This window comes from Macaca thibetana, chromosome 10, assembly GCF_024542745.1.
Source record: "Macaca thibetana thibetana isolate TM-01 chromosome 10, ASM2454274v1, whole genome shotgun sequence".
NCBI classification, from domain to species: domain Eukaryota; kingdom Metazoa; phylum Chordata; class Mammalia; order Primates; family Cercopithecidae; genus Macaca; species Macaca thibetana.
In genome coordinates, this window is record NC_065587.1 from 71,574,670 (window position 1) to 71,593,862 (window position 19,193).

The following is a 19,193-nucleotide window of genomic DNA, read 5'->3' on the forward strand; positions in this document are numbered from 1 at the left end:
TCCAACCTGACTTGTAAATGAAAGTTGGTGAAAGTCCTTCAAGGAGATGTAAGTCAAATGTTAAATAATTATCATGTTCACCATTTATTATGTGGGTCAAGAATCTGGACAGGTTATAACAGGGATAGTTTGTGTCTGTTTCATAGTGTCTGAGGCATCAACTGGAAGACTAAAAGGTTGACAGCTAGGGGCTGAAATCATGTGAAAGCTGGCTAACTCACATGCCTGGTGAGTGACGCTGGGCCTTGACTGGGACCTTAGCTGGGGTGGTCTGCCAGAACACCTGCAACATGGTGGCTGGGTCCCAAGGGCAAGCATCTCAAGAGGGAGCCAGGTAGAATCTGGACTGCCTTTCTAACCTAGGTTTGGAAGTTACATGGTGTCACATCTGCTAGAGTGTCTGTCACAGCAGTAATACAGGCCCACCCCACCAATTTCAAAGGGAAATAGACTCCACCTCTTTTTTTTTTTTTTTGCGGGGGGGTGGTAAAGATGGGGTCTCGGGGGTCTCCTTATGACGCCCAGGCTGGTTTTAAACTCCTGAGCTCAAGCAGTCCTCCCTCCTCAGCCTCTCAAAGTGCTGGGATTACAGCATGAGCCTCTGAACCTGGCCTGGACTGTACCTCCTGACAAGAGAGTAGCAAGGTTCTGGAAATACTGTGACTAGTTTTTGGAATCACAATCTGGCACAGCTCATCAGCTTTCCATTTTGGAATCAGCAAACAAGAGGAAAGGAAATAATCCCCAATACTAGGCTCATCATTCTGGGGTTTTTTTGTTGTTGTTTTTTTTTTTTGTCTCCAGTCTTGGCCCCACAATTCTTCACTGCCCTGGTAGCTCTTTGATGCCTTTAAAAAATGTTTTCCCAGCTTTTCAAGTTCTCAGTGAAAAAGGATTGCTACCAAACAACACAGTTTTCCTCTCTGGAAAGGGAGGCTTGGCCAGTGCTTTTAGAATGTACACAATATAAAACCCACATCCCCAAAGTAACATATAGTATATTTACTCATAGACTATGTAAACATTAAACACTATACACGTGAAGTTTTAGAAATATGTAAGAAATAACTTTTAACAATGATGAAAAATGTATATAAACAGTGATTTCAACTTTATAAAAGGTGTGTGTGCATGTAGAGAAGCATTGGAATTGTCTATGGGGAGAGTTGCTTCAAAGTTAAAGGCAGTTTTGTATACTTTTTTGTAAAGTCAGTCACTGATATGCCCCCCACCTCCACAGTTTATTATAAAAACTTTCAAACATACAGCCAGGTAGAAATAATTTTACAGTGAACATTTGTATAACTACCACATAGATTCTACCATTAGCATCTTACTATATCACACATCTGTTCATCTATCCATTCCTGTATGTCAATCTATCGTATTTTTCATATATTTCAAAGTAAGTTGCAGCATCAGTACACCTCCCCCTAAATACTTCAGAATGCATTTCTTTTTTTTTTTTTTTTTTTTTTTTTTTGAGACTTGCTCTGTGCCCCAGGCTGGAGTGCAGTAGCGCGATCTCGGCTCACTGCAAGCTCCGCCCCCCTGGGTTCACGCCATTCTCCTGCCTCAGCCTCCCGAGTAGCTGGGACTACAGGCGCCCGCCACCTCGCCCGGCTAATTTTCTTGTATTTTTTTAGTAGAGACGGGGTTTCACCGTGTTAGCCAGGATAGTCTCGATCTCCCGACCTCGTGATCCGCCCGTCTCGGCCTCCCAAAGTGCTGGGATTACAGGCTTGAGCCACCGCGCCCGGCCGAGAATGCATTTCAATAACTAGAGTTCATTTTCAGTTTGCAATTTTTTTTTTTTTCTTTTCAGGCACAGTCTACATACAATGCCATCCACAGATGTTAAATGTAATTTTCTGAGTTTTGACAGATACCTAAGTCTATAAATGGTGACATTTAAAAACCAGAACTGGGATTTTCTTTTTTCAAATCCTTACTTGCTCAATTGAAATTAGTGTGAGATGCCTTCTGCCCTGAGCAGTTTGTACAGCAGGCCTATGCCTACAGGGGTGGGCAGGGCCAAGTTTTGTCCAATGTGTGGGGCTAGGATTGGGGCTAGGACTAGGACTGTGTAGCTGGAGGCAAAGAATCTGGAAACATTTCTTCTCCTTATATCACTGGTAGCCAGTGCAGGGAGAATCAGGGCAAAGGCCGGGCGTAGTGGCTCATCCCTGTAATTCCAGCACTTTGGGAGGCTTAGGTGGGTGGATCACCTGGGGTCAGGAGTTTGAGACCAGCCTGGCCAACGCGGTGAAACCCTGTCTCTAGTAAAAATGCAAAAAAAATTAGCTGGGGGTGGTGGCGGGCCCTGTAATCCAGCTACTCGGAAGGCCGAGGCAGGAGAATCGCTTGGTTGCTTGAACCCAGGAGGCGGAAGTTGCAGTGAGCTGAGATGGCGCCATTTCTCTCCAGCCTGGGCAACAAGAGGGAAACTTCGTCTTAAAAAAAAAAAAGAAAGAATCAGGGCGAAGGCTCCTACAACTCACCTTCTCAGGGTAAGGGGCTGTATGTCCTGTCTCTTTTAGATACAAAGTTTGAGTAAAAGACTGTTAGGGTTGAATAGTGGCCTGCAAAGGGACTTGGCTCTCATTTACTTCACCTTTCTATCTTATTGCCTTGCTTTATTTTCACTTCAGCATTTAGGAAATTTTCCTGTTCATTTGTTTGTCTGTGTGCCTATCCAGAATGTAAGCTCCTGAGAGCAGAGGCCTCTTCTGTCCTCTTCTGTCTTATTCCCTGCTGTGTCCAGCACATGGTCTGCACTCAATAAGTATTTGTTGCGAGAATGACTCATTGTTCCATTTACTAGAAGGGGAAAGGAGGCCCCGAGAGGGGAAGTGACTTGCCTAAAGAAACAGGAGTCCTTTCCCCCCATCCTCCAGCTCTCCTGGTCCTCTCCTTTGCTCATAAACCCTGTGACTATTGGGGTACCTGTGGGGTGGCTGAGAAATGCCTACCTGTAGGTATGTGCTCCTATGGGCTGGGACTAATGCAGGACTAGGAGGAGGAGGGTTCTGCAGTTCCCCATTTGGGTAGGCTTGGGCACAGGAAACTGCTTCCCCTCCCTTCCTCAGTTCTCTTCTCTCCCAGGATAACCCTTTACTCTGTGATGATGATGGGTGAGGGCGCTCAGGACACTCTGGGAGCCAAGTAGGATGGAGGGCTGGGCAGGTCTCTACAGGCAGGCAGTTGAGGGGGCTCTCTCTTCTTCCAATGGAAACAGCATCTGTGTGGTTGCTGAGCTGAACCCTCCTTCCCAGAGGGTCTCCAGGGTCTAATTCTGTCAACCCTGTGCACACACCACAAATGCTTTGACCATAGTGCAGCTGTCTCATGGGGAGAAAGGACTTTCATTTCCTGAGAATGGGTTACTTGCCAAGCTGAACATGCCTAATTCTCAATACAGCCCTGGGAAGTTCCAGGAAGAGTTGCAGAGGGAGGCTCAGGTCACCCAGCACATGGTGGGGCTGGAGACTTGGGCTCTCTGACTACCAAGCCCGACAACAATTTTCCCAAGTGTGGTTATATCCAAATGGGGTCCTTCAGATAGTCTCAAAAATGAACACTTACTGCAATCACTATTTCAATTATATTGAAAATATAAGTAGCATGTCAACCCCTTCTAGGGTAACACAAATAAACAAGTAAAAAACTAATCAACAAAAAGAAACATATTAAGAAATAATAGTGTAAATTAGATATAAGACAAAAGTAAGCCGGTGGAATTTGGTTCTAGAGCATAGGGCTGCCATCCTAGCTACTGGGGTACCTCCTGCGCTTGCAGTCATTACTTGTTAGGGGTTTTCACACTTTGACTTCCAGCTTTTCACGTTTCCATTCGGTGTCGGGGTATAGATTGAGTTTGGACTTCCTGAGAAATGTGAATGCTGGGTGTGGGAAAGGATCCACCCTCACTGGGGTCTGACTGTTAGGAGACTAGGCGTGTGGACTCTGGGCCTTTGGGCTGGAGTGTCTCTTGGTCAGAGGTGTCTTGGGTTCGGCCATTTCACCCACACCTCTAGGCTGGTCCTGCTGAGAGGGAGAGAGAGTGTCACAACTCCCACTCAAGGAGAGACTTCCCTGCTGGGGAGGGGATAGCCTGAGGCCCGCCCCACCCATATTCCCAGGCCATGGCTCTGGTTAGCATGGACTAAATTATTCCACAATACGGAGGAGTGGGGCACAGAGTCCTAAACCGGCCTGGGTTGCGTGAGGGGGCCTCAGGGGCTGCCCGGTCTGGAAGAGAGACTCACTGCCACCTACCCCGGGAACCGCAGACCCTGGGTCGGGGATGAAGCGTCCCCTACCTGCAAGCTCGGTTTGCGCGCTGCTGTGCAAATCTGTCTATTGCCTGCAGACGCCCAGCCGCTCGCCCTGCGCGCCCAGGGGCCCCTACTTGGGAAATCCGGCGAAATGTCGCATTTGCTACCACCTATCACGACTGCGTAATCGGCTTTCAGCCGCAGACGCTCAAGTCCTGCAGCAGCCGCGGGGATCCGCGTAGGAACCTGCTGCCACTGGATGCACTGAGCGATTGCTTCGGGGGTGCCACGCGCCAGACGCGGTGCCGGCAGCGCCGGGAAAGGGGTACGCGCCCCTACCCCGGCCTGGGGAGGGCGCACTCTGGCTCTTCTCTGAGTTTTGCGCTTCCCCTGCCCCGTCAGGCCTATCGCAAAAGGCACCCCCATCGCAGACCACCACGTGTTGTGCTTCTACTCAGCTCGGTGGCGATCAGGGCCCTAGCATGCGCATCTGGAAAGCCGCGGAGATTACCCTGGAGCTCGGGTGGGGACGGCGTGGGCTGACTTGATGTAAGATGACACCCACGGAGCCAGACCCGTTCTAGGGACTTGACAGGTTCCTCTCCCTCCCCAGTGAGACCCGTCGTTCAACCTGCAGCAATTAGGGGAGGGAAAAAAAGACCCACAGTATCACGTTTGGAGAGGATTAGGAAGATGGCTCTCGAGTTCCATGCCGCCCTGGTGGCTAGACATTGGTGTAGTTTGTCCCTGGCCTCGGTTTCCTCATCTGTAAACTGGGAAGAAGGCCCCAGTCCTGGGGCCTGTGACTGTAGAGTGGCGGAAGGCACTGGTGCACCCGCGGCCAGTCCTTCCGGGGTCCAGCTTCCCGAAGGATTGGGCGGCCCCGGGGCGAACCCCTCCCGAGCTATCTGGAGACCGTGGAACCGGGTTCGGGGCCCCAGCCAGTGAGCTTCCAGCGGTGCACAAGGGCGGGGCCCGCGCGGGCGGGAGACGCCCGTTCGCTGTCGGCCAACCAGCGCCTGTCTCTGAACAGCCAATGAACACGCGTCTTACAGCCAAGGCCAGGTCGGGAGCGAGGCTGCGGCGAGTGCGGCGCTGACAGAGACGCGCGCGCGCGCGATCGCGCTGGGACCCCGGCCGCTGCCGCCATCACCGCCGCCCGCCCAGTCTCCCCTCAGCCGCTTCCCCTCGCCATGGAGGCGAGGCCGCCGCCGCCGCCGCGGGGCTCGGAGCCGCGGGCCGGGCGGCGGCCCTGAGGGCGAGTGGCGGCCCGAAACGCCGCCGCGGAGCCGAGGCGGAGCCGCTCTCCTCGTCCCCAGCGGTCCCGCCCAACGCCAGACTCTGTGAGTGTTCGCGGCCGCTGCGCCCGGGTGGGCTTCGGAAGGGGGGGCGGCTCCCGGGGGCGGTGGGAGGGGTCCCGGGCCCGAGCCAGGAGCGCGGAGCCCGGATCCCGGAGCCCTCAGCCCTCAGCCTTCAGCCCTCAGCCTTCAGCCCTCAGCCCTCTTTTCCGGGTGGAAGCCTGCGGGCGCCTGCAATTTGATTGTGCATCCTTGCGGGTCCGTCGTGGGGAGGGGATCCCCGGAAACATGCCGGCCCGGGCACCGACCCCTCGCGACTGCCCAGGAACTTTGCGTGCGTCCTCCTGGGACCAGGCCAGGGCACTGCCAGAGTTCATTCTCAGAGAAGAAACTTAGAATGGCGAGAACAGAATTTGCTCAAGTCCATTTAATGGGAGGAAAGAGGAAAACTCCTGGCATGAGAAAATTTGCTTTTGCAGTGACCAACTTTTCTTTCCCTTCAAGTCCACCTCCCTCGGTCCCCCGGCCAGTCTCCCAGGCCCCTCTCCTTGCCGCCCTCTCCCAACTGTTGAGGCTATTTAAGAAGGGAAATAAGGGCTGAGAGCTGCCCAGAATTCAGAATAGGCCAATTGAGAACGCAGGTCCCCTCCATTTTTACTTTCGGTAAATAAAAAAAAAATTTTGAAAAAATTAGTTCCTGATTATATCTCCTGAAGATTAAAAAAAAAAAAAAATAGCAGAGCTGAGTTCTGTCTTGAGGTTTTTGTTTTTATTTTTGAGATCTCTGATGATATTTGTAAGACAGGAAAGGAAGATGTGCAGATCCACCCTCTGCAGGGTGAACACCATCAGAAGCTTTTGCCCAGGAGAGGGATTCCGGCTCTAGAACCAGTCACATCACCCCGGAGACGGCTTCGTTTGCCACCTGCTAGCTGTGCAGGCAGCCGGAGAAACAGAAGATGGTGGGCGAGAGGAGGACTGACTAGGAAAGGGCGAACATCTTCCTGCCTGGCCACTCCTTTCAGAAACACAGATCTGATGCTGTCACTTGTTTACTTAAAAACTCCCTCGCTTTTCTTTTTCCCATGGGATGAATGAAGCCTAAAATGCCTTATCAGGTCATACAAAGCCCTTGACAATCTTGCCTCAGTTTACTCCTTTTAGATTAATCTAATCCTTCAATTCTCCTTCCCCTCATCCCCCTTGCTGGCTATTATTCAGAGCTGCTTGACTGCTCCATCACATGTTGGGATGTTTTTGTTTTATGTGATCCTCTTTCTTCCCCACCTTTACCTGCCAAGCTCCACTTTTTCTTTTAAAGTTCTTCTCATTTGAGAAGCTTCTTGTGGGCAGGAGCTGTGTCTTGCCCACCTTTCTGTCTCCCATGCTGGGAGAATTCTTCCTCCAAGTTGTCTTGTAGATTCTTTCCAGTCTCTTCTCTTATGCCCAGGCTCTGTTTATTTCCCGGTATCCACTTCCCAAGAGATTTTTTCGTGTTTTAAAGGCCTGCTTCGAGTACATGCCCAGGACTTTTAGTATTTCTGCTTCCACACTTCTGCATGTCCATCCCACCCAGGCCTTATAAGCAGTCAGCGGGTGGGAACTGGTAGGTCCCATATCCCACTGGCCTCCAAAAAACTGTGTCTGAAAGACTAAAAGCCGTTCAGTCTCTTTTCACCTCTACCTGCTCAAAGCGGCCTGGCTGATAACGTGCATTGTAAGGCATGGTGGGATCCGGGGGGCTGTTCTCTGTTTAGCCACTTAACATCTGGGTGAAATACAGAACCAGAAAAACCAATCCTCTGGCTTATGTACGTTCATGTGCCTTCATTTTGTCAGGCGAATTGCTTGGGATACAATAGTGAAGAAGTCAGTCCTTACCTTTGAGGAGCTCAGAGTCTAATGTAGGACAGGTGGATATAAATACATCACAGGTGCTATAAGATTGTAATAATAATAGCTATATTTTATTTGCCTTGTGACAAGCTATGTAATAAATGTTTTCCATGAATTCCCTCAGTCTTTTCAAGTCATAAAAGGGCTTATTCCTACTCTACAGGGTTGGAAACTGAGGCCAAACAGTGGGCAAATGAGGGAATAGTCAAGATTTGAATTTTGGCAATGTATTTCCAGAGCCTCTGCCAGGCTGTGCAGGGAGCATCCCCTGCCTGGGTGATTTGGGAAAGCTTTCCTGGGACAGGGGATTCTTCAGATCATGAAAGATGCATAGGAGTTTTTCCATGGTGGACTGCACACATAGGCAAGAGGGAGCAGCACAAGCAGACTTGGTGGTGGAAGGAATCCACTGTCCTTGGGGAGGAGGGAAGAGGTTAATCATAGCTGGATCAGGTAGCTGGAGAGCTACTAGAGGATTTAAAGGAGGCCAGGGACTTGGGCTGAAAGAGTTTTGGAAAGATCATTTGGGGGCATTATAGGACCAAATGCAGATGTTCCTGCAATATAGGAGGCACTGGTCAGGTCTGACAGAGGTAGAATCACAGCCTCTTAGATCCAGAGGAAGGTGTAGAGAGAATCCTGCTCCATTTTGGGAAAATATAATTAATGCAGATGAGAGAAAAATTCAAAAGTTCTAGCAATACAAAAGAGTATATAGAGAAAAATGTCCCTCCTACCCTGGCCCCAAGTCTCCTGTCTCCCTAACCTCCTCCCCAGAGATGGCTGAAGTTTTCAGTTTATATGGCCTTCCGTAGACACTGTTCCTTTATAAATGTGTGCCTGCTTGTCCATACTCCTCCCACCATGGGACGTACCACTCACACCTTACTGGGTTTTTTTTACTTAACATATTTAGGAAATCATTCTGTTATCAATATATAAAGAGAGTTATTTGTTCTTTCTGTTGACATTCTTTTACTTGTTTAATTGTATGGCTGTACTGTAACATCTTTGGGTTAAATATTTGTTTCCAGGTTCTTATATTACAGCAATACAATGAATGTCCTTGTACATACTGTGTTATGTGCTCATTTGCAAAGTTATCTGAACAATATGCTTTTAGAAGTAGAATTACTGGGTCAAGGGATATGTCTGCATTTTTGATTTGCAGACATAGAGCCAAACTGTCACCTGTTTTCAGGCTATTGTACCAACAGCCTGTTGTATCCTCTCCCCCAAAATGTGTGGCTGGGTAGATGATCTTCAGAGAGTTCAGGAGGATCAACTATGATGCTTTTTCAGCTATTATATGCTTACTTTTTCTCCACAAATCCTCCCCCTACCCTATGCGATTCTAGCCAGTTTATTCGAATCTACAGAGGGAGATGTTGAGGCTCAGAAGGATAAAAGTAACTTGTGCAAGATGATCAGTGTGGTTGGTGGTGGGTTTTTTGCTTTGTATTTTTGCACCCCGCATGTTTGTATTTGCCAGCACCTTTCATTGGAGGTGCTCAGTGTCAGCTTGTAAACATTATTGCATTGTTTTTCTCCGTTTTCACATGGAAAAAAATGAGATGCAGGTGAAGTTTGAGTTATGAGAGGGAAACTGGCCAAATATAGAATCTTGTCATTTTACTTTCCAGTGCAATAACTAATAAATGTTTCCAAATGCCAAAGCTGAAGAAATGTTTTTCGTTTGTTTGTTTGTTTTTTGAGATGGAGTTTTGCTCTTGTTGGCCAGGCTGGAGTGCAATGTCGCTGTCTTGGCTCACGCAACCTCTGCCTCCCGGGTTCAAGCGTTTCTCCTGAGCCTCCTGAGTAGCTGGGATTATAGGCATGTGCCACCACGCCTGGATAATTTTGTATTTTTAGTAAAGACGAGTTTTCTCCATGTTGGTGAGGCTGGTCTTGAACTCCTGACCTCAGGTGATCTGCCTGCCTTGGCCTCCCAAAATGCTGGGATTATAGGCGTGAGCCACCGTGCCCGGTGAAGAAATGGTTTTTTAGTGAGTCTGAGTACAACAAAAATAGCAATAATATAACACTAACTTAATAAAACTGAACAGCAAGCCCAAAAATAGCCCAACATTAAAATTTATTTTAATGTATTCTCTATAGAAAAGAGAATCCATTAAATGTAAAACTATATTTATTTTACTCTAAATTCACATCCATTTGTGTCAATGTACAAGACATAGTTTTTATAGTAGCAGTCAGTACATACAGAATATGATTTTATGATTTTTGAATTCTTGAATAACATAAAATATTTTATATTTACTCATTTAAGTATTTGTTCATTTAAAATCAGATTGGGTACGGTGGCTCACGCCTGTAAATCCTAGCACTTTGGGAGGCCAAGGAGGGCGGATCACGAGGTCAAGAAATCAAGACCATCTTGGCCAACATGGTGAAACCCCATCTCTACTGAAAATACAAAAATTAGCTGGGTGTGGTGGCACGTGCCTGTAATCCCAGCTACTCGGGAGGCTAAGGCATGAGGATCACTTGAACCCAAGAGACAGAGGTTGCAGTGAGCCAAGATCTTGCCACTGCATTCCAGCCTGGTGACAGAGTGAGACTCCATCTCAAAAAAAAAAAAAAAAAATCACAGTATAGTATTCCATTCATTGACAACTGTAGTTTTTTTAATTTGTTTGTTTGTTTTTGAGACAAGGTCTCACTCTGCCACCCAGGCTGGAGTGCAGTGGCATGATCACAGCTCACTGCAACCTTGATCTCCTGGGCTAAATGATCTTCCCATCTCAGCCACCCAAATAGCTGGGACTGCACAGGTCTGTGCCACCACAACCAGCTGATTTTTTAATTTTTTGTAGAGACATTCTCATGTTGCCCAGGCTGGTCTTGAACTCCTGGACTCAAGTGATCCACCCACCTTGGCCTCCCAAAGTGCTGGAATTATAGGTGTGAGCCACCATTCGCAGCCAACAGCTGTAGTTGGTGCAATCCTTTTTATTCTTTTTATTTTTTCTACCTTTTTACTATTATAAATGGTACTTTTATACCTCTTATTCAAATACTTCTTTTGAATTATTTTCTTGTACTCTTACTCCCAGCCTGGGCTCACCAAGTCAGAGGATACAGTTTCAGTGCCTAATTGCAATCTGGAAAGGTTGAACTAGTTTCCAACACTATCAGCAATTTATGGGGCCATTTCTTGACAGCCCATCTAGTGCTATTACAAAGAAATGTAATGATACCTTGAATTAGGTTTAATTTACATTGCTTTGGAAGAAGAGACCAGTAGCTAATTTAGATTTTTTGAAAGAAGTACGGTGCTGTGATATAGATTATCTCCAAGATTTATGTAACTAAAGCCAACTCGTGGTTGAAGAAAGATTTGGTTGATGAGACTGAAATATTGTGGAAGTTTAGAATAGGATCTTAGCAATATAAAATATAAGACTAGATGCCGTTCGGTTGAAAATACCAGGCATTGTGCTGGAAGCTGGGGACACCCCAGAGTAACATGGATGTGATGTTTGTCCTCATGACACTTTTGGGTTAGTGTAGTAGACAGACATTAATCACCTATGGTAATTATAGATGTGATGAAAGGGGAAGAATAGGGTGTTTTGGGAGTGCCAGAGAAGTTCAGCAGCTAAACAACATTTGCAGTTAAACATTTGTAAAGGCCCTGAGCTGAGAAGGGATTTGGTAGCTCAGGGCAGCGCTTCGCTAAATTGAATGTGCTCATGAACCATCTGGGAGTCTTGTTAAAATGCCAAGTCCTGAATCAGTAGGTCTGGGGTGGGACTTGGGATTCTGTGTTACTAACCAGCTCCTGGGTGAGGCAGATGCTGCTGGTGGGTGGATCACACTTGACATAGCAAGGCCTAATTGAGAGCTTGGTGAGCACCTAAAACTGGCTGACCATGGTGAACAGGAAGGGGCAGGTGGCTTGCAGTGACAGAGTAATTCTCTCCCTAGGCTGCGCTTTAGATTCACCTGGGGAACTTAGAAAAATCAGGGTTGCAAATGTCCCACCCGCAGGCATTTTGATTTAATTGGTCTCAAGTGGGGCCTGAGAATGTGTACACAGTCATGCACGGTGTAACAATGTTTCTATCAAGGAGAGACTGCATATACAACAGTGGTCCCATAAGATTATAATCCGTAATTTACTATACCTTTTCTGTTTTTAGATATTTAAATACACAGATACTGTGTTACTTACAGTATTCAGTACAGTAACATGCTGTACAGGTTTGTAGCCTAGGGGCAGTAGGTTATACAATATAGCCTAGATATGTAGCAAGCTGTACCATCTCATTTTGTGTAAGTAACCTTTATGATGTTTGCAGAATTATGAAATCACATCAAGACTCATCCTCAGAATGTATCCCCATTGTTAAGTGATACATACCTGTATATGTATTTTAACTCCCCAGGTGATTCTAATGTGTAGCCAGGGTTGAGAACTAGAGACTAAAGACAGGGTTGAGACAAGAGAATGTCAGGGGGCAGAGTTGAGGGTCCTGTATGGCATGCAAAGATTTTGGACTTTATCCTGAAGGCAGAGCTAAATCTTTGAAGGATTTTTAAGCAGAAGAGTGAACTGATCTGATTTGTAGTTGTTAAAAAGTTCACTGTGGCTGTAGTCCAGAGCAGTAATTTTCAAAGTGAGGTAGATAAGATGATCCAGGGGAACTGGAAGAAAATTTAGAACTTTCTATTGTTTTTATCTAAAAGATAAGATAAAATGTTTAATTTAGGAATTGTCACTGGTATCTTTTGGGTCTATAGGTCAAACAGTTAATGTGTTAACTCTAGAACTTTGGGTGTCCTGAAGGAAGAGATTGAATCCTGCAGTGAGCAGAGACATATTTATACATTTGTTCTCCATGTATTGCAACATGTTGTTAATAGTTTATATTAATCAGTTTTCATTGAACTAGCCTTTACAAAATGGACATGCAAAGAAACCAGTGATTGAAGAAAACACTAATATAAGCACAAGCAAACAAGATGTCAGAGCTGACACTAGTCCAACTCCTGTGATGAATTCTTGGTGAGCTATTCAAATAAGTCAGCTCTTACTAAATTGGAAAGTATCAGGAAATTTATGAGTAACATGGACTCTATCATTAATAAGAATCTTGCTTTAAGATTCCTTTTAATCGTATATAGAACCCAGCTGCACAGTGGCTCACATCCATAATCCCGCTGTTTTGGGAGCCTGAGGCGCAGGAGGCTAGGAGCTCAAGACAAACCTGGGCAGCAAAGCGAGACCCCATCTCTACTAAAAATAAAAAATTAGCCGTGTGGTGTCACGTGCCTGTAGTCCCAGTTACTTAGGAGGCTGAGGCAGCAGATTGCTTGAACCCAGGAGTTCAAGGCTGCAGTGAGCCGTGATTGTACCACTGTACTCCAACCTGGGGGACAGAGGGAGACTGTTTTTTTAAAAAAAAGGAGGGCCGGGTGCAGTGGCTCACACCTGTAATCCCAGCACTTTGGGAGGCCAAGGCGGGTGGATCACAAGGTCAAGAGATCGAGACCATCCTGGCCAACATAGTGAAACCCCATCTCTACTAAAAGTATAAGAATTAGCCTGGTGTGGTGGCATGTGCCTCTCTGAATAATCTCAGCTACCCGGGAGGCTGAGGCGGGAGAATCGCTTGAACCTGGGAGGTGGAGGTTGCAGTGAGCTGGGGTTGCAGTAAGCTGGGATTGTGCCACTGCATTCCAGCCTGGAGACAGAGTGAGACTCTGTCTCAAAAAAAAAAAAAAAAAAAAAGGGTGGGTGGGTGGGCCAAGCACAGTGGCTCATGCCTGTAATCCCAACACTTTGGGAGACTGAGGCGGGTGGATCACCTGAAGTCAGGAGTTCAAGACCAACCTGGCCAACATGGTGAAACTCCATCTCTACTAAAAATGCAAACATTAGCTGGGTGTGGTAGTGCATGCCTGTAACCTCAGCTACTCTGGAGGCTGAGGCAGGAGAATCATCTGAGCCCAGTAGGTGGAGTTTGCAGTGAGCCGAGATCTTGCCACTGCACTCAAGCCTGGGCGAGTGAGACTTCGTCTCCAAAAAAAAAAAAAAAGTATGTAAAACTTTGAAATATTAAATAATAAAATATGAGGAGCTGTCACCAGTATGAAGACATCTGAAAACCAAGACTTGGCAACATAAAGAGAACCTCTACTTTTTTTTTTTTTTTTTTTTTTTTTTGCAGTGATGCTTAAAGATAAAGGATATTCCATCAGATGCTTTACAAAATTTTGCTAACTTCAATGATCAAAATTTATATTTTGAGGATTTCTTGTTTTTAAGAAACGGGGTCTCACTCTTGTTGCCCAGGCTGGAGTACAGTGGCACAATGATAGCTCACTGCAGCATTGAACCCCTGGGCTCAAGCAATCTTCCCATCTTGGCCTTCCAAAGCTCTGGGACTACACGTGTGAACCACCATGCGTGACCAATTTTTAAGTTTATTGTCCTTATACAAGACAAAATGGGGCTGGGTACAGTGGCTCATGCTTGGAATCCCAGCACTTTGGGAGGCCGAGGTGGACGGATCACCTGAGGTCAGGAGTTTGAGACCAGCCTGGCCAACATGGCAAAACCCTGTCTCTACCAAAAATACAGAAATTAGCCGGGCATGGTGGGTGCGCGCGCCTGTAGTCCCAGCTACTCGGGAGGCTGAGGCAGGAGAATCGCTTGAACCCAGGAGGCGGAGGTTGCAGTGAGCTGAGATTGCGTCACTGCACTCTAGCCTGGGAGACAGCGAGACTGTTTCGGGGGAAAAAAAAAAAGACAAAAAACCACATACCCTTGGCAGATTCTTCTTGCCCCACCCCCAAAAGGCCCACTTAAACAAAAAGCAGACTGATGTACTACATGGAAAATAATTTTGTCAGGAAATCAAAATACCATTGGAAGATGTATAGAAAACATTGCTGAATATGTGAACAAACAATATTAGGACAAATTTTGTAGTGTGGGAGGTTTAGTATATGGTTGTGAAAGTACAGAAGCTTCTAGCTTGTCTCAGTATTGCTAGATTCTCTTTTCTTTCTTTTTTTTTTTTTTTTTTTTTGAGACAGTTTTGTTCTGTCACCCAGGCTGGAGTGCAGTGGCACCATCATGGTTCACTGCAGCCTTGACCTCCCAGTCTCAAGTGATCATCCTACCTCAGCCTTCCAAGTAGCTGGGAGCACAGGCATGCACCACCATACGTATTTTTTTATTTTTTATTTTTAGGAGAGGTGAGGTCTCACTGTATTGCCCAGGCTGGCCTTGAACTCCTGGCTCAAGTGATCCACTTGCCAAAAGACCTCCCAAAGTGCTGGGATTACAGGCATGAGCCACTGTGCCAACCGTGCCAGGTCTAGATTTTTTTTTTTTCCTTTTATTTTTTTTTTGAGACAGAGTGTCGCTCTGTCACCGAAGCCGGAGTGCAGTGGCTCAATCTCGGCTCACTGAAAACTCCACCTCCCGGGTTCACACCATTCTCCTGCCTCAGCCTCCTGAGTAGTTGCGTCTACAGGCGCCCGCCACCACACCCGGCTAATTTTTTTGTACTTATAGTAGAGATGGGGTTTCACCGTGTTAGCCAGGATGGTCTCAATCTCATGACTTGGATTATCTTTTAGCAGTTACATCCAAGAATAAGGACCACTTTTTATTTTTATTTTTATTTTTTTTTGAGATAGAGTGTCGCTCTGTTGCCCAGGCTGGAGCATAGTGGCATGATCTTGGCTCACTGCAAGCTCCGTCTCATGGGTTCATGCCATTCTCCTGCCTCAGCCTCCCAAGTAGCTGGGACTACCAGCACCCGCCACCATGCCCAGCTAAGTTTTTTGTATTTTTAGTAGAGATGGGGTTTCACTGTGTTATCCAGGGTGGTCTCAATCTCTTGACCTTGTGATCTGCCTGCCTCGGCCTCCCAGAGTGCTGGGATTACAGGCGTGAGCCACCATGCCTGGTCAGACCACTTCTTTTGTGAGCTACTGGAAGAAAGTTGTACTGGAGAAGACATATTCTTTTTTTTTTTTTTTTTTTTTTTTGAGACAGAGTCTCGCTCTGTTGCCCAGGCTGGAGTGCAGTGGCACGATCTTGGCTCACTGCAAGCTCCGCCTCCTGGGTTCACGCCATTCTCCTGCCTCAGCCTCCCAAGTAGCTGGGACTACAGGCACCCGCCACTATGCCGGGCTAATTTTTTGTATTTTTGGTAGAGACGGGGTTTCACCGTGTTAGCCAGGATGGTCTCGATCTCCTGGCCTCATGATCCGCCCGCCTCGGCCTCCCAAAGTGCTGGGATTACAGGCGTGAGCCACCGTGCCCGGTGACATATTCTTAATAGTTAGTAAACGATTGCCTTCATAAGAACATTACTATATGGAATAATAGACTGAATGTAAATTAATGGAACAGGGCTGCTTTGACTGAATAAAAGAATGAAATTCATGAAATTCATTTATTACCTCATTATGGGCAGGCTCTTGAGTCCACTTATTTGTTAATTATCTTGTGGTAGAGTTGTTGATGAGTTTTGCATTTTTCTTTTTTAAAAAATTGCCAACTTTTTGTTATGATAAGTGGCTACAGGTTGAGTAATCCTAATATGAAATCCAAAAGGCTCCCAAATCCAACATTTTTTGTTGTTGTTGTTTGTTTTTGTTTTTGAGACAGGTTCTCACTCTGTATGTAGCCCAGGCTGGAGTGCAGTGGCATGATCGTGGCTCACTGCAGCCTTGAGCTCCTGGGCTTGGGTGATCCTCCCACCTCAGCCTCCTGAGTAGCTGGGACTACAGGCATACACCACCATGCCCAGCTAATTTTTGTATTTTTTGTAGAGACGGGGTTTTGCCGTGTTTCCCTGGCTGGTCTCAAACTCCTGGGCTCAACCGATCCTCCCACCTCAGCCTCCCAAAGTGCCGAGATTATAGGTGTGAGCTACCATGCCTGGCCTCAAATCCAAAACTTTTTGAGTGCTGACATGACACACAAAGGAAATGCTCGTTGGAGCATTTCAGATTTTGAATTTTTGGATCAGGGATATTCAACCAATAGGAATAATGCAAATATTACAAAATCTGAAAAATACCTGAAATCTGAAATACTTCTGGTCCCAAGCATTTCAGGTGAGGAGTACTCAACCTGAATCTAGCAAATATCATTTGAAAAATTAGTATCTTTAATCTATCTCTTCAAGTAAAAGTGTTATTTAAATAGTGAATGAGAAAGGACCTACTTTTCTTAGAAAGAAATGTGCAGTGGGAGAGCATTTTCCTCACTGTAATTTTTTTTCCCACATAATCATTATTGAGCTATAATTTACATATTATAAAATTCTCCCTTTTAAAGTGTGTAGTTCTGTGGTTTTTAGTGTATGCATAGAGTTGTGCAGCTTTTGCCACTGTCTAGTTTAAGAACATTTCATCACCCCAAAAAGAGACCCTGCACCCATTAGCCTCACTTCTCATTCTGCCCTCCCTGCAGTCCCTGGCAACTACTAATCTTCCCGTTTGGATTTGGCCGTTCTGGACATTTCATATAAATGAAATCATGCAATATGTGACCTTTTGTAGCTGGCTTCTTTTACTTAGCATAATGTTTTTGTACCATGTATCAGTCTTCATTCCTTCTTATGGCTGAATAATATTCCATTATATTGATATACGACATTTGACTAACTGGTTCATCAGTTGATGGACATTTATTTGTTTCTACTTTTTGGCTTTATGAACAATGCTGCTATGAATATTCAGGTATAAATTTTTGTGTGGTCATAGGTTTTAATTTGTCTTAGGCATGTATATACCTAGGAGTAGAATTGTTGGGTTAAATGGTGACTAACTTTGAGGGGCTGTCAAACTGTTTTCTAAAGTGACAACCCGTTCCCAGTAGCAGCTCACAAGGGTTCTAGCAGCAATGCAAAAGGGGTCCAGTTTCTCCCAGCAATGCTCAGGGGTTCCAGTTTCTCCCATATTTGCCAAATTTGTTATTCTCTTTTTGATTATAGCCATCTTAGTGGGTGTGAAGTTGTATCTCATTGTGGTTTTTATTTGCATTTCCATGATGATTCATGATGTGCATCTTTTCATGTGCTGTTGGCTGTTTGTGTATGTTCTTTGGGGAAATGTCTATTCAGATACTTGGCTCATTTTAAAATTTAGTTATTGCTCTTTTTATTATTGAGTTGCTTATATATTTCTAGATATAAGTCCCATATCAGATATACGATTTGTAAATATTTTTTCCCATATATGGGTTGTATGTTCAGGTTTTTGTGCGGACATATCCTTTTGGGTAGATCTAGGAGTGGAACTGCTGAGTCAAATGGTAACTCTATGTTTAACTTGTTGAGAAACCACTAAGCAGAATGCCTGCACCTTTTTACAATCCCAGCAGCAATGTATGAGTGTATCAGTTTCTCCCTATCCTTGTCGACACTTGTTATTGTTTGTTTTTTTAATTGTAGCCATCCTAGTAGGTGTAAAGTGGTATTGCATTATGGTTTGAATTTGCATTTCCTTAATGACTCATGATCTCACTGTGATTTTGTTGCATCTATCAAAATTCTCATAATTTTACACATGAAAAACTTAGAAACGATTTTGTAACCTAATAAAAATTTCCAAATGTGTTGCTGAAAACATTTCCAGATGATCTAATGAAATAAAGAATCTAGGCACTGATCACCAGTGGCTGTTAAAACCGTTAGGGAACTATAACATCTCTAAAATTGGGACAACCAAATCTTATATTCTTTCTATGTGATACAATAGGAAGAACATATCATTCATGAAATAGTCTTGCTTGCCCCAACAAACTGAGTCAAACCTTCTTCTGATTAGTGTAGATCTGATTACCAGTTTATAGGATGTAATTGGCAAATTTAGAATGTGAAAAATATTATAGGACAAAGGAACCTATTTACTTCAAATGAATGGCAAGAAAAAAAAATGGAGGAACTGCTACAGATTAAAAAAGACTTGAGGCTGGGCATGGTGGCCCACACCTGTAATCCCAGCACTTTGGGAGGTCAAGGCGGGTGGATCATGAGGTCAGGGGTTCGAGAACAGCCTGGTCAACGTGGTAAAATGCCGTCTTTACTAAAAATACAAAAATTAGCCGGTCGTGGTGGTGCACATCTATAATCCCAGCTACTCGGGAGGCTGAGGCAGGAGAATTGCTTGAACCCGGGAGGCAGAGGTTGCAGTGAGCCAAGATTGTGCCACCACACTCCAGCGTGGGCGACAGAGCAAGACTCCATCTTGGAAAAAATAAAAAAGACTTGAAACATATTAATTGGACATAAGTATAGACCTTGTTTAGATCCTGTTTCATGCAAACCAACTGTAAAAAGTTATTTATGAGCCCATTGGGAGTAATTTAAATTTGAAAACCACTTGTATATAAGATGATTTTAAACAATTTTAATTTTTTTAAAGTGTTATAGTAGTATGGTTACATTAAAAAGAAAGACTCCTTTCTCTTACAGATAAGTACTGAAGTATTTTGGATGAAATGATGTTGATATCTGGAATTTACTTTAAAGTAATTCAGCATGTTTGGAGAATTTACAGATGAGACAAGAATTGCCATACGTTGATAATTATTGAAGCTAGATAGTAGGTATATAAGGGTTTATTATAGTATTTTCTCTACTGTTGTATATGTTTGAGAATTCCCATAGTAAAAAATTAAAAGAGAAACTACTGTAAGGGAAGAGTTTTAGTGGATTCCAAGTCC

At 45.1% G+C, this 19,193-nt stretch overlaps 2 protein-coding genes across 4 annotated transcripts in view; one reads left to right on the forward strand and one right to left on the reverse strand.

Annotated features, from left to right (window-relative positions):
• Positions 1 to 19,193, reverse strand: part of FASTKD5 (FAST kinase domains 5) — a 488,950-nt gene that overhangs the window by 204,806 nt on the left and 264,951 nt on the right. The gene's annotated exons all lie outside the window — the stretch shown is intronic.
• PTPRA (protein tyrosine phosphatase receptor type A) overlaps positions 5,286 to 19,193 on the forward strand; it is a 135,229-nt gene continuing 121,321 nt past the window's right edge. For all 3 annotated transcript variants that reach the window (XM_050745688.1, XM_050745689.1, XM_050745693.1), the window contains exon 1: positions 5,286 to 5,620. The gene's annotated coding sequence lies outside the window, so the exon portion shown is untranslated. The remainder of the gene's footprint in view (positions 5,621 to 19,193) is intronic.